This window comes from Pituophis catenifer, unplaced genomic scaffold (assembly GCF_029215685.1).
Source record: "Pituophis catenifer annectens isolate HBS135680 unplaced genomic scaffold, rPitCat1.0.hap2 SCAF_1, whole genome shotgun sequence".
Classification (NCBI taxonomy): Eukaryota; Metazoa; Chordata; class Lepidosauria; order Squamata; family Colubridae; genus Pituophis; species Pituophis catenifer.
The window spans coordinates 226,862,145-226,880,697 of NW_027256881.1; positions in this window are offsets into that span (position 1 = coordinate 226,862,145).

Here is an 18,553-nt window from a genome sequence, read left to right on the forward strand (position 1 = left end):
TTCCTGCCTTCCTTTAAAAATAAAGTTTGATTTTCTTTATCTCTTGTCAGATTAGTTTTCCTATCCAAACAGGAAAGGCAAAATATTCCTAGCCACATGCCTCAAGGCTAAGGGCTAGAGATGACAACATAGAATTTAACTTTTTAACTTTATTTTTCTTTCATTTGCCAGTAAGGCTCACAGTCTTTCAGACCTGTATGTCTCTCATTCATTGTGGATTGTGGGCAGGACACCAAGTAAAAGCATCTCCTGAGAAAGCAAGAAAATAGAAAGAATTACAAAACCTTTACATCAAAGCTGGAGGTGGAGTTATGTTGTATCAATCTAGAAGGTTTCAGGGAAGAAAGTATTGGTTTTGAATTTGGTTTTCAGCATACACCAGCCTCAAGAATATATATATATACAAAGCTTATACTATTTACTTTAGTGTTTCTCTATTCCCGGGGTCAGCAACCTGCGGCTCTGGAGCCGCATATGGCTCTTTCCTCCCTCTGCTTCAGCTCCCTGTCGCTGGTTGGCTCCACAATTGATCGGGCTTTCAGTTAGGGCAGGTAGAGGAAAAAGGACATGGTGCTAGGAGGAGATTCTATGGTGGGGGAACTGGACTTCCAGTCGGCTCCAGAATTGAATGGTTAGGACCTTTGTGGCTCTTTGAGTGTTTAAAGTTGCTGACCTCCACTCTATTCAAACCTTTTTTCCACTGCATAAACCTATTTGCTATCTAATAGTGATTAGTTGTTTTACACTAATCTGCATTACATTTTCCAAGTACGTATTCTATTTTAAATATTTTGCATTGATTTCAGGTAGGATAAATATGAGTTTTGAGCAGAGATGGAAAGTAGCAAACTTGCTATCCATCCATTTCATATAGATAAGTTCAGGAAGAAAATGGGAACATTTTACCATTCATACATTCATATTAATTTTAGCAAGCAAAGGTCTGAGACAGGAACATGTAATATAATGTGGTCCTATATCAGTGGTGAGTTGCTCCCGATTCAGCCCGGTTCTACCGAATAGGTAGTAACTTTAGGAAATAGTTCTCTGAACCAGTAGTAACAGCAGCCAGGCCATGCCCCCGAACCGGTTCCCCAGTCACTGCTTGCTCGCCCACCCGAAACTGACTGGAGCAAAGAAGCCTCTCAGCTGCCTGGCCACAGGGTGCCAAAAAGTCCTTTAGCCGGTGAGAAGAAAGCTGCGCATGCGTGAAGATGGCAACAGCAACTGGAGGTCTTTCCGGTGCTGTGCGCCAGTGGCTGGGTGGAAAAGAAGCCTCTCAGCTTCCAAGTTCAGCAGCAGGCTCAGTCCCTTCACACAGGGTTGCTTTTCTCCACACCAGAGAAAGATCAAAAGGCACGGAGCAGCCTTTAATTACAAAGTCGCCTAGACGAGGTAAAAGAAAACAAACCACTGAGGGAAGGAGCCCACTGAAGCTGCCGGCATGTAGCCCCCCCCCCACTCCCCGCAGCTTGGAGCTCCAAGTGGAAGAAGTCCTCGGCTGTTGCGAAGAAGCGGCAGCTCTGGGTGAGCTATGCCTGCTTTTTTCTCTTTGAGAGCTGCTTTGCAAACAATATGTCGCTCAGGAGCAACACCAGCAAGGAAGGCAGCTGGGTCAGAGGGAGGCGTAGCCCGAGCTCTCTGGGACAGGTAAACAAGTGTGGGGAGGCGAAGGGGAGCGGATTTGGCCCTCCATGTGTTGCATCCCCCTCCCAGCCTTTGCCTGCGCCTCTGTGCCACCAGCATCTCCCAAAGCCACCACCATTGGAGCCACGATAGGGACTGGGGCAGCCCGGTAGCAGCCATGAGCCATACTTTCCTCTAAGCGCTGTGGGCAGCAGAGGGAAACAGGTGCTTCTCTCTGTGAGACTTGGAGGAAAGCGCAGCTCATGGCTGCTAAAGCACCTCAATCAGCTACAGCCCAGACAAGCTGAGGAACTGCGGGGAGTCTCCCGTGTGTCGCATCCCCCTCCCAGCCTTCGCCTGCGCCTTTGTGCCACCAGTGTCTCCCGAAGCCACCACTGTTGGAGCCGCGACAGGGATGGGGGCAGCCCAGTAAGCTGGGTGCCTGAAAATGGTGCGGAGGCATGGGGGGAAGGCTGGGAGGGGGTGCAACACGCGGGAGGCTCCCTGCAGTTTCTTGCCTCATCTGAGCTACAGCTGAGTCCACTGCCCTGAGCTGGCGGAGTGGGTTGCTCTGGCTGCAACCACAAGGAAGGCCCGTCAGAGACAAGAAGGGGCGCTTTTTGGCCAGGAAGGGCAATGGAGGGAAAGCCAAGACGACCACCGCAACTCCATGCGTCCTGACCTGGATATGGGGCTGGAGTGTCAAAAAAAAGTTTCAAAAAGTCCCAAAAATTTTAGCCACCTTTTTGGTGGGTGTGACTTGGGGGGGGGTCATGTGACTGAGTATGTGAGTGATGTCATGTTGGCGTAATCAGTCACACACCCCCTAGCCACACCCACCAAACCGGTGGTAAAAAAATTTAGAACCCACCGCTGTCCTATATCTCTTGTACCTGTTTAAATACCTGTTGAGACTGAACATGTGAATAGGTTCTGAAGCCTTTGAAGATCCTTAACTTCAATCCTACTGCTGATAAAGATGTTGTATTTTATTCTTTGCCTTTTCGAATGATTTATAACAGGAGCATGGAATAGTTTTGTTTTATTTTGACACTGTTAATACAGATAAATCTGGTGAAATATTTTTCCGTTGATGCCTCTGTGCAAATATCTTTCACAACATCAGCATGTAATTCTTTGGTTAGAACCTTTGAAAACTATTTCATAGACATAGGCTTTTAACAGAAATATTTAAACAGAAATAGAGTTTTTAAAACATCATACAATATTCAGGCTTCTTGCTCAAGTCTCAGAGATTCCAGATTCTGGAAATTTCTATTCAGGAATTAACGGGATTTTTTAAAATTGAAAAACAATGATGAAGCTGTGCTCGGGGTAGCTCTCACTGCTGGTCATAGATATGACCCTGCTTATCTTCAATTTCCCCCAAATAACAAGATCATGCTTAATTTGGCAGTTAGCACAGCAAATAGCAATGTCAAGCTGACCTTGGGAAAACTAAACAGGATCAGACCTCATCAGTTATATTATTGGATGGGAGGCCACCAAGTAATTGTAGCCCATAAAGTAGCTTTATTATTTTAATTTTTTTTTCATCCTAAATTGAAACTCTTTACATTTGTGAAAGGTTAATGGCGTTCAGAAGTAATGTGAAAGATCTAAGTTCAAAGGCAATTTCAGCTCTGGTGATGAAAATGAGACTTCAAAGATAACTATTTTATAAAGGGAAAAGCGCTACAAGGTTAATAATAATATCAGTGAAAGTTATCCGAACAAGGCTTATTTGAGAAGTGCACAGGGCACTGAAAAAACATCTTCTTACAAATCCATACTGCATTTAAGTCAATTTGTTCTCATACATCCATCACAAGCCTGTTCATATTCCATCCATCATAATCTAGTTGCAGTGTGAACAAAGTTTTCTTGATGAAATAATCAATGAGCCACTGATGAAATTTGACAAAAGTCATTTTTGGCCCACATCCTGGCCATGCAGCGTGAGTGGACTTTGGGTGATAATTAACATTATATCACATTCCCTACCAGATCAGATTCCGATTCGTGGATGGAGTGATGTCATTCATGTTGTAACAGAGTCACCACTCATATTCTTTCTTACTCGGCTCAGCTCTTACAGCTGCTAAGAAGGGGTTCCTGCAGTTAAGGATTAAGGGAGGAGGAATTAATGATTATGTTAGTGGATGTAGGAAATGACCAGGATGAGTCAGAGGGAGGGGTCAAATCAGTGGTGAAATCCAAATGTTTTACTACCGGTTCTGTGGGCGTGGCTTGGTGGGAGTGGTGTAGCTTGGTGGGCATGGCTTGGTGGGCATGGCAGGGGAAGGATACTGCAAAATCTCCATTCCCACCCCACTCCAGGGGAAGGATACTGCAAAATCCCCATTCCCTCCCACTCCTGGGGGAAGGATATTGCAAAATCTCCATTCCCACCCCACTCTGGGGCCAGCCAGAGGTGGTATTTGCCAGTTCTCCGAACTGCTCAAAATTTCTGCTACTGGTTCTCCAGAACCTGTCAGAACCTGCTGGATTTCACCCTGGATCAAATGCATCATAAGTCATGAGTCCCGTTGCACCCACAAGAGATCTAAGTCCAGCCCAGTTTGAATTCCTTCCTGACTTGCCAGAAGTATCCAGATTTGTAGTTCGTTCAAGCCCCAGGCTATAGATAGCACTTTTTAATTGAGTTTGACTCCCAGTGTCTTCATAGAAAACTCCATTTAGATTTCTTGCCAAGAATACAAAAGTAATTTGCACTGGCTGTTTCTAGCATCCTTTATTATTTTATCCAAGACTCTTAATATTTCCTGATAGGTTCTTATTCAGAGACTAATCAATTCAAAGTTTTCTGAGCTTTTTAAAAATCAGGGAAAGTTAGCTAGGCACTGACAACTAGCCTGCTTTATTGCATGTAATGCACTTAAAAAGATCCTATCTTCACAATGTTTTTGAAAGTATACTAGTGCAAAATGGTATAGTGAAGAACTGAGGCAATCAGTCATTTATGTAGACACAATGACCAAAATAATAATTTAAAAAGAAGAATACAAGTTTTAGTCTGTAGCTTGTACTCATGAGATTCCTTTCCAGTGAATCAATGAAGTTTCCTTCTAAATAAAGACAGAAGATTGCTCTCTTAATGGATTTAACTGCTTAAACAGTGACATTTTAAAATCTAGCTACATATGTTAGTCACCCTGAGAAAACAAGTATTAAGGATTGATATTTATTTATTTAATTTGTTGTGATAAAGAATATTGTTCAGAGTCTACTGAACTGCTCTGAAGCCTTGAGAATAGAATTTAGAGAAATGTTAGAGATATACACTTCTTAAAAAATAATCTTAAAGCAAAAACAAAAAAAAATCTTATTTTTGTTATTACTTATTATGCTGTTTTGTAGCTATTTAAATGTTTGATCTTCTACCCAAAACAGACTAGTTAAGCAGTTCTGGAATATCTTTTAGACAGTCAAAACTTGTTTTATGATTTATTCTTACAAATATCTTAGCAAAAAGTTCAGGAGGCTTTTTACTTCACTGTGTATGCTTGCAGTCTTAATTAAGTTAATCAATTGATAGGTTAATTGCACAGCTCAGCAGAATAAATATTTCTTTTATATATAAAATTGGGTACAGTATTTAGGCTAGTTGAAAAAGTGCATGCTGTTTTGTAGCTATTTAAATGTTTGATCTTCTACCCAAAACAGACTAGTTAAGCAGTTCTGGAATATCTTTTAGACAGTCAAAACTTGTTTTATGATTTATTCTTACAAATATCTTAGCAAAAAGTTCAGGAGGCTTTTTACTTCACTGTGTATGCTTGCAGTCTTAATTAAGTTAATCAATTGATAGGTTAATTGCACAGCTCAGCAGAATAAATATTTCTTTTATATATAAAATTGGGTACAGTATTTAGGCTAGTTGAAAAAGTGCATTTTTGAGAAGAAGAAAAAAACTTCAGTCTGTAAAGATTTGATTTCCTGAAATGTGTAACATTATAGCAGTGCTTCATCTCCTTTAGTCACTGGCTTTGTGCAATGCTCGTTTTCTAAAACTTGGCTTCATAGACAAAATTCAGTAATGTGTCAGAAGGAAGTTATACTTGCATTAAAAATAAATTAAGTTTTTGGTAAACATCAATAGTTGTTTCCTTTCACAATGCGGTGGCTGTAGTTTAGATTATAATTTATTTCATTGATCAAAAGGTCTTTGAATTTTTACTTGTATGCAAATATATTTAAATGCCTTGATTAATCAACTAGTTATCCATTTGAAGACTAACTGATGCTTCAAAATGCCTTTACTCTAACTGAACAGCATGAATTATTTATGCAGGAGTAAACGTGTAAACTAGAGAAGAGACATTGATCAAAGAAGTCCAGATAAACAGCACAAAGTTGCGCTGAAACATGCACAAAGCTTTTGTTAATATAATCCACATGCGAGTTCATAAATATTGATTATGTAACAAGCTCGAATCAAACCCCTGTTCTGATTGACTTGTGTTTATTATTTGTTTTATAAATAACTTCTTGGGTTATCACATCAGTTTTCAAGATGTCATCCACGAGATTCTTGTCTGTCACAAACAAGAGCATCACAATCAGTGACACATATTCAATACTGGCTTTGCCACATCGGCATGGCATTGGGTACTGTGGCCTATGTCTGCTGCCCTTCCCACAGCTACACTGTTCTCTCCACTCTAAAGAATGGAATAAAGCTCTTGGATCTATTATTAGGCAACACAAGAGCCATATGTAAAGATTGGTGATCATGGCAGAAAGTAGCAGCAGGAGAGTATACTGTATGAACGATTACAAATCCACTTCTCCGTTTAGAAGGGAAGTTGAACAAACAGCAGCCTCCCGTTTCTTTATTTTGTTCAAAGCAGAACTTGGGCTTACTATTAAAAAATGGAAATGCTGACAAAATCGTTAAAGGAATAATAGAGCTTTGGGTAATTCATAAATACATATTTTATTAAAGATTGGGGACTACAGTGGCTGGAATCACAATTTATTCAGCCACAAGAAATGTTAGCCCCTCGGGCAATATCTTGTGGCCCCATATTTTTATGGTGAATAGTGAATTGCTAATAAACATGGATAAAACTGCTCCTTTGTCACCCTCCATAGGGACATAGACCTAATTAGTTGACTGGTACAATGAGAATATGAAAATCTATTGTCTCTTGAGCATGATTCCAATTATATGGACACTTTTTTTTTCCTTACAAGTTTGCTTGCTGCCCTTTTTCAGGTAAACAAAGGAAAAGGTTAGGAATTTATTTGCCCTTAACAGCACCTGGTCAATTGTCAAAGTCTGGGTGCAAAAAGTGAAGGGTTGTTTAGAAGTACAAGCATACAGGTAATAGGCATGCAACAAAAATTACAGGAAGAATGTACCGATTCAAATTGGTGTGGCATTAATCTTTCATTTCTTATGTAACTGTAATCTTTTCAATATGGGTGTTCTTTGTGCTTTTATGAAACTATTATTATATTATACTTATAAATGAACACCTTTCCTCTCTCCTGAGCAACAAGCAAAATGATGGAAGAGTTGTGGCAGAGCATTGTGAACTGAGTGGGATTATTTCAATTTAACCCAGTGCCTAGCCAAATGTTGGTCAGCTGCATAAAGAATAATAAAATAAAATAAAATAATTACTATGGCCTGCCTTTTTTTGTGTTTGATTTTTTTTTAATTAAAGAAATCGGATTCCTTTATAAGCAAAGAATATGTAATGGAATATATTGTTCATATAATGATCCCATTGGATTCAGTGTAAGGGAATAAAATTAGATCCATTCTATTGCTTCATTAGATTTAGATTTCATTTTAGGATCCCCCTCATAGATCAGCTAGTTCAAGACCATCTTTGGACAGATAATCTAATCATCTATCAAAACCTACTTCCCCTCTTAGGAAGAACAACTGATACTCCCATTGGCAGGAGTTGCTATGAAATCCACCAATCCCTTTCTTCAGTTGGCACAAAGTATACCGGCAGACTTTGGTGGTACCCCATGACTGCAAAAGAAGCATTTCCATTGGGAAAAGCCCTCAGTCAAAGGATTACTTTGAAAGAAAAAAAATGTTTATATTGATATGTGGAACAGAGCTAACTTGTAAATGCAAATGATTAGGGGACTGAAGGCTAAAACATATAAAGAACAGTTGCTGGAATTGGGTATGTCTAGTTTAGTGAAAAGAAGGACTAGGGGTGACATGATAGCAGTGTTCCGATATCTCAGAGGCTGTCACAAAGAAGAGGGAGTCAAACTATTCTCCAAAACACCTGAGGACAGGACAAGCAGCAATGGATGGAAACTAATCAAGGAGAGAAGCAACTTGGAACTAAGAAGAAATTTCCTGACAGAACAATTAATCAGTGGAACAACTTGCCTCCAGGAGTTGTGAATGCTCCAACACTGGAAGTTTTTAAGAAGAGGTTGAATAACCATTTGTCTGAAGTGGTGTAGGGTTTCCTGCCTGGGCAAGGGGTTGGACTAGAAGACCTCCAAGGTCCTTTCCAACTCTGTTACTCTATTCTATTCTATTCTATTCTATTCTATTCTATTCTATTCTATTCTATTCTATTCTATTCTATTCTATTCTATTTTTTCTATCCTATTTTTCTATCCTATCCTGCTGTGGAGTGCGGATGAATTGAAATGCGAAGATTTAGAGCAATCAATGTCTTTTGTTTGTTTTATTACTTTTAAATGCAGTGTGTGTGTATGTGTATGTGTGACATTTCAAAAATATAATGAAATTCTTAAGAGTCCAGTAGTTAAAATGTGCTTAAATATTTTTTCCAGTCTTGATATAATGCTTTTGAGAAAAGTTCAGTTTTTACTTTTTAGATGTGGAGGCATTTTATTTAATCAGGGCAATATTTTCTTCTACGTGAGAAACATTTTCTCTTTGTCTGGAAAACTGAACATTTGAGCAAATTCTAAAAATTTGAGTACAAGCACATTTCAGGCAAAATAGGAGTCTTTTCAATTTGCCAAGAAAAGGAGAATATAATGAAACAGACTTTAGAAGACTCTTTTTATTAAGGCAATTTAATCCTTTTTTTTTTTTTTTGTTAACAAATAACCTGAGGAAGTTTCTCGGGAGCCCACTTTTTCTATTCCCTAACCCAATATTAATCCAATATTTTAAAAACTACCTTGCTGAGAGAATAGGTGGATATTATCACTGAGAGAAAGCAAGTATAATATATGGTAATATATCAATAGACAGGTCCATTCCGAAAGCTTAATCAGTGAAAAGACACAAGACACCAAAAAAGTGAGGCCATAAGAAGAGGAAACAAGAACATCCAGGAACCCCTTCTTATAACTGGATGTTCTAATAATGACAAATTATTATAAATTTGAGTGGAAATGGTTCAGAACCAATGTGGTAGAGCAGGTTGTGGTGGCAGTGGTATTACTTCTGTATGAGGGCGTGCAGGGCATGGAGTGAGGCAAGAGGCCCTTGCAAATAAATCATTGGCCCTTACTCATTTAAAAATGCACAATGCAATTTGAATCATAGCATTATCCACCTTCTGAAATATTGTTAGGGCACCTCAGAATGGAATGGAACTGAATGAAATATAAATGAATGCAATGGAACAGAACAGGAAAAGGAGATATATATTTTCCCAGGGGTGAAAGGTCCTATGTTTACAAAACACCCTGCATTGGTTTGATGGTGGATTTTATCTTGACAAATCTACATTATGTATCCATCACTGATGACATAAACATGATTTTTTTAAAATAAAAAAAATCAAAACAAGGAGTTCCCAAGAGACAATCCCACAAAATGATGTCTGTGGGGCGCCACACAGAAATGACTGACCAAAAAATCCCAACAAAAATGTGAACTACACCTCAACATTGCATCCAATTCATTATAATCATAATCATGGCTTCCATTTTATATTTTTGTTATCCTAAGAAGTTGAGTTCATGTAGTACAGAAAGACATCTACTATGGAATTATTGTTTCTCTGCCCTATTCCACCAAACACTGTGTTGGAAGAAAAATCCAGATCCAAATCCAACCCGGGAATAAAATGGAGGCTGATTGGAAAGAAAGGTTCCCTTTGTTGATGAAGCAGAACCACCAACCACATGTGATTCTGGGACAGCTGGCAAAATAGAGTTGAGAGTGGGTGGGTTTTATACCATCTGGATTCCTATGGGGTTATGTAGGGGTCATGGCTGGCTCTATAGGCAAAAGACGAAAGCAAATCTTAGGTGTTTGGGCTAATTTTGTCAATCTTTGGCTTGATTGTGTTGCTTATGATGTTGTTCATCTGAAATTTCTGCCTGACCCAGTCTTTTTGAATGGATTACTAAAACTGCATTTTTATAAACTGGCCTCCTCAATTTCTTCTTGGGGCAGGGAAACTGGGGCTTGTTTCTGCCTCCCTTAAGGTTTTTTTTTTCTCCTTTAGGGGAAATATTCTATTCTGCCTTTTTAATATTCCCCAAAATATTTCATTCTTTATTGGGGGGGGGAGGGCTTCCCACAACTGAAAACCCCAGCTTTGCTAGTAAAGCTTGTTCAGCCATAATTTGAGTATTCAAAGGTTAAAGTCTCAGGTGACCTGGATGAAATTCAGACAAAACTATTTATTTATAATAAATTTATAACCCTAGAAATCTTCAGTATAATCTGTACTGCTAATCAGAATTTGTTCCCCTGGCAGAACTTCTGGGATCAAGGGGCGCTTAAACCCCTGCTAAATAAATAACAAATATCTCTGTCTTTCACTTAGATCCACATGAATCATTTTGGCTAGACAGCTTTCATCTCTAGTAAGAAGGAAAAAGAATGACAGCAATCACACACACACACACACACACACACACACACACACACACACACACACAGAGAGAGAGAGAGAGAGAGAGAGAGAGAGAGAGAGAGAGAGAGAGAGAGAGAGAGAGTTTTATAAACAGAAAATCAGATGCAGAGTTTATAAGAACATGTTGGTTGTGTATGTAATTTTGCCATTAGTAATTCCACAGATGGAACCTTGATAATTATTAATTATGCCCTTGGTGAATCTTGGTGACACATTTGCCTCCCATTGTTGAAAGTGCAGGTGGGAAAGAATTGGAATATATGCATTTTAAATTTTTCTGATTGCATTTTCACTCAAGTGTGGAAGCCTGAAGTTTCATGACTGTTTTAATGCAATTGGTTCTACTTAAAAAAAGATGCCATGTGGAAATGTGATGAGCAGAATGTTTTAGAGGTCATTGTAATTCAGGCAACAAAAGCAGCTCTGCTGCATTGTTACAGTTCTTAAGGGAAATAGATATTCCTTCTGTTTTCTTTCTAGCTTAAGAACCATAGACCCAAGGTGCTAAACTAAGATTTTCCAACCTTTAAGATTGGTTCATTTATGACAGCAATAGCACTTAGACTTATATACCACTTCATAGTGCTTTACCGCCCTTTTTAGTGGTATATTATCCTCAACAATCTGGCTCCTCATTTTACCCTACCTCGGAAGGATGCAAGGCTGAGTCAACCAATTATAGCAGTGCACAATGTGGAAAAGATTATGTTTCTTTAATAAATGTGTATGCCATTTCTTTACAGGAGCATGAAGCAGTTGCAAGGTATAAAATAATAAAGCACTGAAGAAAACAAGAAAGAAAAATGCTATAACTGTAAGGCATTGTCTGTTGTGTAGACATTCCCTGCCGCTGTAGAGGAGGGTACTGGAGCAGATGGCTAGAAATGGAGAGCTGATTGTGGATGAACACGATGAGCTTCCTTAAAAGACTCTGATCTCTGTTTTACTAGGCTTATTTAAGCAGAGGTAGATAATCATCCATTTAGGGATACTGTGATTACTCTCTACAATATAAATCCTGCATTGAGGCAGGGAATTGAATATAAAGCCATCAAAGTCCCTTCAATTTTTAACATGTGTCTAAGATCCAAATTCTACTATTTTTCATTACTGTTGATTTCATTCCAACAATTTTCCCTTGCTTCCTTCTCATTTATAAAATCTTTTCCATTTTTCTTTTTCTCACCCTCGATCCCATCCATTTTTCACTTCTTTTTCCATTAGTCTTCCCCAGAAGCTTGACTTAGAAGAATTTGAGAGGTAGTGATTTGAAGATCAGAATAGCTATTCTATTATAACCAGAAGATCAATGAAGTAATGGTAGAAGTGAAATTTAGATACTGATATTTGAAACAGCCTCTTTCTCTATAATAGAATATTGTTTCTTTTAAATACTCAAACTTGAAAGAAAATCTTTTCACTTAACTGCACTTCAATTGCACTCAATCATTCCATAAACATATGGGGTATGGAAATCCTTTTACAAATTAATCCCACAATATTAGGTATTGCAAAGGACATGCTAACTTAAAAGGAATTTTGGTTCACATTACTGCATAAACCAGTTTTACAACATATTAAAATTATAAACAGTAGAGGGCCTAATGATGCAGTGATATACATTTATTTTGAAAAAAAAATCTCTTAAAATAAAACCTTTTGCCACCTTTAGAGAGTTCATGATGAACTGACTTCTTATCATTTCTGTTACAGTCAAGGTTAATCATGTAATATCTAAAAATGATGATAATAGATATTCTGTAAGATGTACATTGGGAGCCAGTAGTTCCTCAGGCTAGAAATCAGGAGGCAGTGAGTTCTCATTCTGCCTTAGGCCTGAAGTCAGCTAAGAAACTTTGGGTCACTTATTCTCTCTAGCCCTAGGAAAAAGTAATGGCAAACACTGCAAAAAATCTTGCCAAGAAAACTGCAGGGACTTGTCCAGGCAGTTGCTAGGACTTGAAATCATACATTTACATCACTATAGATATACTCTGAGAACTGAGAACTCACCCAAACCAAAAACTACAGACCTATATCACTTCTAAACGTAGACTATAAACTATTTACATCAATCATGGCCCAGAGAATGAAGAAAATTATTGTGAATTACATCCATCCTGATCAAAATGGATTCATTCCAAACAGGCAAATTAACAAGAACACAAGAACAATAATAAATATACTGGAATATTATGAGCAAAAATCGAATGAAAAGATGGCTCTACTCTTCCTTGACGCACAAAAGGCGTTCGACAATCTTAACTGGGGATTCTTAATACTACAATTAGAAAAAATGGGAACCGGTGACAAATTTTTAAATATGATTAAAACAATATACTCAGACCAAATTGCAAAAATATGGATAAACGGAGAGACAACAGACCAATTTAAAATATCTAAGGGAGTGAGACAAGGATGTCCCCTCTCTCCTATATTATATATATTAGCATTGGAACCACTGTTGAATGAAATCAGGAACGACAATGAAATAAAAGGATTAAGAACAAAAAACCAGGAGTATAAATTACAGGCATTCGCAGACGATGTAGTATTCATTTTAGAACGACCAAAACAATCAGGACTGAATTTACTAAGGAAGATAGATCAATATGGCGAAGTGGCAGGATTGAGAATTAATAGGCAAAAAACTAAACTACTAACCAAAAATTTGACAAAAACCCAGGAGAAAGAATTGGAAGAGACATTAGGAATACAAACAACAACCAAAATAAAATATCTAGGAATCTGGCTCACCAATAAGATATCATCCCTCAAAGAAGACAATTACATCAAATTGGCCAAACAAATCCAGAAGGACTTAGAGGTATGGAGTAAGTTGAAATTATCACTACTAGGCAAAATTGCTTCAATTAAAATGACAATTCTACCAAAAATACTATATCTATTTAGAACAATACCGATAAACCCAGGAAAATCATACTTCAAAGACCTTGACAAAATGATATTAAAGTATTTATGGCATGGAAAAAGAGCCAGGATTAAACTGAAACACTTGCAGGACACTAAAGAAAGGGGTGGTCTGGGACTACCAGATTGGCAAACCTATTACACTGCAACAGCTTTAACTTGGATTAAGGATTGGATGACACTTAAAGATAAAAGAACACTAGCACTAGAAGGATTTGACCTGTCAAAAGGTTGGCACGCATTTCTATGGGAAGAAAAGCCCAGACAACATGAACACTTCAGGAGACATTATATCAGAGGAGCACTGGCAAAAATTTGGACTGAAATAAGGAGAAAACACTACGACAAAATCCCAAGATGGCTATCAACCATGGAGGCCCAAATCTACCCGAACACAATGGACACAGACAGGATGAAAACCTATGACGAATTGTTGAACGCAGAGGGAGATATGAAAACAAGAGAGGAACTGAGACAACAAGGCACGGATATTGATTGGTGGCCGTATTTACAGATAAAATCAAGATATAAAAGTGATATGGAAAAATTTGGAATCCAAAAAGAAAGAAATGAATTAGATAAAATTATAATGCAATCAGATGACAAATTAATAGCTAAAATATATAACTATCTATTAAAATACAAATTGGAAGAAGAAGTGGTGAAGGAAAATATGATTATTTGGGCCAAAAATTTTGGATATAATATTAACCTAGAGAATTGGGAAAAAATATGGAAAGTAAATACTAAGCTGACAATGTCCGTGCCCTACAAAGAAAATACGTACAAGATGTTTTATAGGTGGCATCTCCCCCCTGCACGGTTGGCAAGGATGTTTCCCAATACTAATCAGAACTGTTGGAAGTGTAAAATACAGAAGGGGACCTACTACCACATGTGGTGGTCATGCCCCAAAGTCAAAAAATTTTGGAAAACAATTCAAAGTCAGCTGGAAGAAATTACCGCCCAAAAAGTACCCCTCAGACCAGAAACTTATCTATTAGGTATACTGACAAAGGACTATAAAAAAGAGACACAACATTTGATAATACATATCCTAACTGCAGCTAGAATTGTCTTCGCACAAATGTGGAAATTGGAAAACACGCCACCAGAAGAAAAAATAATACAAAAAATTATGGAATGTGCAGAAATGGACAAATTGACCAAAGAAATACAAGGAAAAGAAGATACAGACTTTTACTTAATTTGGCAAGAATGGTACAAATGGTTAGATAAAAAAGACACGAAATAAGAGATTACCACCCAATACTACAAAAATAAGTAAATAACAGGAAATATCGTTATATAAACATTGATACAAGATGAAAGATAATATATATAGATATATTGATATATAATTACCGAAGTAGCTCTACTTTCAAAGTTCAAGTCATGCGACTTGATTTCATTGTATAGTTAGTTTATGTCTAGTTTGTTTTAATGTTTATGTCTATATGTGTATGTTTGTTTACAATAAAAAATTTAAAAAAAAAAAAAAAAAAAAAAAAAGAAACTTTGGGTCACTTATTCTCTCTAGCCCTAGGAAAAAGTAATGGCAAACACTGCAAAAAATCTTGCCAAGAAAACTGCAGGGACTTGTCCAGGCAGTTGCTAGGACTTGAAATCATACATTTACATCACTATAGATATACTCTGAGAACTGAGAACTCAGTTTTCTAACTGAGAACTGCTAGGGAGGAGCTGTCTTATTCTCTTTCTCCCAACCAAACTATCTAAACCTTGATATTTTTGGTCCTCCAAAGTGCAGCCCCTCCCTTCTGGAATCCAGACTACATTCACCACATATTTAAAATGAGAAAAATTGACTATTTTATTATTTTTAAACACAAGAATGCAAATCTCATCTTTTTCCAAGATAAAAACCACTCTCTACAGTGATTTGCTGCAAACATGTGATAAAGATATCTGCAATGCAAGTGCAGCTTCATTATCTTTAGTTAATATCTTTCACTGAACCATGCCAGAGAATTTCTCAATTGTAGAAGTGTGTGTGGGAAGAGGGTGCTGTGGTTCCATTGTTATTCTGAATAGTTTTGGTGAGGCAGAGTGATCGTGTGCTCTATCAAAAGCTTCAATTTTCTTGAATCGCCTGAAAAATTGTTTGCTTTTTTATTATTCTAATTGCATGGTACAATTTCTTCTTTGTTCATTTATCTGAAGAAATTGTTCACCATAGCAGAATGTTGGAAATGTTCATAACACAGTTCACCTTTTCCCATTGTTTGTAAACTTTTAAAAGGTTAAAAATAGAGGAAACAACATGGTATCAAATTTGTAATGAAACTATACCAGCAGAAACTAATTCTTTGTTGAAACAAGGCCAATTGACCAACCATTTAATAAATTGAAATATTTCTATAATTCAGAACTTCAGTGTGTCCTTGAAGATCTTGTAACTATTAAGCAATATTAACACTAAGGTTATGCATCAGATTTTGAAGTAAAGTGGAATTGTACTGAACAGAAGCTCATTATGTTGAGGTGAACGCTTTTTACTAATCCATAATTCTGAGTAATGATCTTACTACATATTGTAAATGATATGTCACAAACAAGTACTTAGTTGTACCATTGATATCAAATACTGCCAAGTTCAGAAGCAGTTATGAACATCAGCTGCTCTTTTTCCCTTTGTAGAAGTCCTCTCCAATTTCACTTTATGAAGTAGAATACATTTATTGAAGGTAGGTTTCAGGATTGCTTTGAACTAGAGTTGATTTTAGCCAGTGGGTGAAGATCATCTTAAATTCAGGATCTTTTGGATAAATAGGTAACTCCCAAAAGTCTACTAATTTTCATTCTGGATTGCTGCTCAAATGGTAACCTAACAGAAGATAACTGAGATGCCTGAATGTTACTGAAATTGTTCTCTGGATAACAAAGATGATATCATCAGGTTTATATCCCATTTTCTCCACAGGGGTTTAAGGCAATAGGAAGCTCTCTCTCTCCTCATTCCTTCTTCCTTTTCTCCAATAGCCATTTAAAGTTGGCTGGGCTGAGAGATAGTGCCTTGCATGCCTTAAGGTGGCCTTCATTCTGAGACTTAGATTTAGTATATGTGATAAAAAGTGATAAATGAAAGTTCAATCAAAACTGACTTTGTATTGGCTCCAGTGGTTCTATAACAAGAAATTATCTCTAGGAATCTGTCCACTAAAGAACAAGATAACAGAGTAATCATGGTTTCTCTATGCCGCTGGAGCCCTCTGTGACCCAAAAGAGATGCTTTGAAGACTTGGAGAAGCTTCTAGAATAGTGTGAGGTTTATGGTTGGTGCAGTGGTGGGTTGCTCCCGGTTCTGTCTGGTTCTTGCGAACCAGTAGTAAAAATGGTGGGAGGCTCCGCCCACCAACCCGGACATCATAGTGGACAATCTATGCATGTGCAGAAGCGTTCTCCCATTGTGAACTGGTAGTAAAGGTAACTAGAACCCACCCCTGGTTTGGTGGCACAGGGCAAAGCCCAATCAACAAGGTATTTCAGCTCCCTTCTCCCCACTGGAATCTCCATTGCATTTTAATCCTTTCAAAATTAGAGGAAAAATCCTGCTCAATTTCTTTTTAATCAAACTATCCACCTCTGTCTTTAATCTCATAATAAGGAGCCTCTCTTTCCTTATTATCTCCTCTAAAAGAGCTGCTGAAAAATAAATTAAAAAACGAGCAGACAACCTTTTTGATCTAAGTGCCAGAGCTCACTGTAACAGCATTGCTAAAAAAAAAACATTAAGAGTTGTTAACCTAATCTTGCATAGCTTCTTCTCTGGTAATATTGAACTGAAAACTAGGTCATACAAAACTTTTGCCCGACCAATTCTTGAATACAGCTCATCTGTCTGGAACCCACATTGCATATCGGACATTAATACAATCAAACAAGTCCAGAGATATTTCACAAGAAGATTCCTCCGCTCCTCTGCTTGCAACAAAATACCTTAGGCCACCAGACTCAAAATTTTGGGCTTAGACAATTTAGAACTTCACGGTCTTTGGTCTGACCTAAGCATAGTACATAAAATCATCTGCTACAATGTCCTACCAGCCAATGAATACTTCAGCTTCAACCAAAACAATACAAGAGGACACAATAGATACAAACTCATGGTAAAGCGATCCAAACTAGGCTGTAGAAAATACAACTTCAGTAACAGAGTTGTCAACACCTGGAATGCATTACCTGTGGTTTCTTCCCTAAATCCCCAAAACTTTAACCTTAGACTGTCTATTGTAGACCTCACCCCATTCCTAAGAGGTCTGTAAGGGACATGCATAAGCGCATCAGCGTGCCTACCGTCCCTGTCCTAATGTTTTCTTCTATTCGTATCCTTTTCATGTATTTATAATTATGTTTACACTCATATCTGTCATAAAATACATGCTTGATGAAAATAAATAAATAAAACAAAAAATAAAATTTATTAAGCAGATGAACATAAAATAATCAAAACAAGGTAAAACGGGGAAAGGTATCGCTTAATTTTACATAAAATAAATTTTATATAAATTTTATGGTGTTTTCTATCTCTGGGTGGAATCTCAGCTTTACTAGATAATAGAGAGAAGGCTTTTAACATGAAGAATGTGGTGGAAAAATGTTACAAGTTAATCTAGAATCAGGAATATTGTAATATTAATCATAGAGAAAAGTAATACAGAGCACAGTTCCCTAAATGCAGAATTGTCATTCTGTGACCTTCTTCATGTTCTCCAAAGGAAAGGAGATTCATTTAAGACTTTTAATAAAAGGGCTAAATGATTTGGACCATGTATTACAATTTACCCCAGAAAATCAAAGCTTTTGGCCTACATCTCTATCTTTACTATCAGTAGCCTATTTGTGTGTGTGCGCACACTATACCCGTTGTTCCATTAGAAGTACAAGATGCAAGAGTCAGCTAATAAATAGAGGTCTCCAGAGTCTCCAGAGAATTCTAGCTGATAAATTCAAACAGCCTTAAAAGTCTGTGTAAATATTTTCTTTAAATAATTAAATATGATTTATGTTGCCTGATGCATTCAAAAAATGTATTCAAGGGATCAGAGTACATTATTACTTTTGTAAAGGTAACATCGATTCCCTTAACTTGCACAATCTCATTGTGAATATATCCA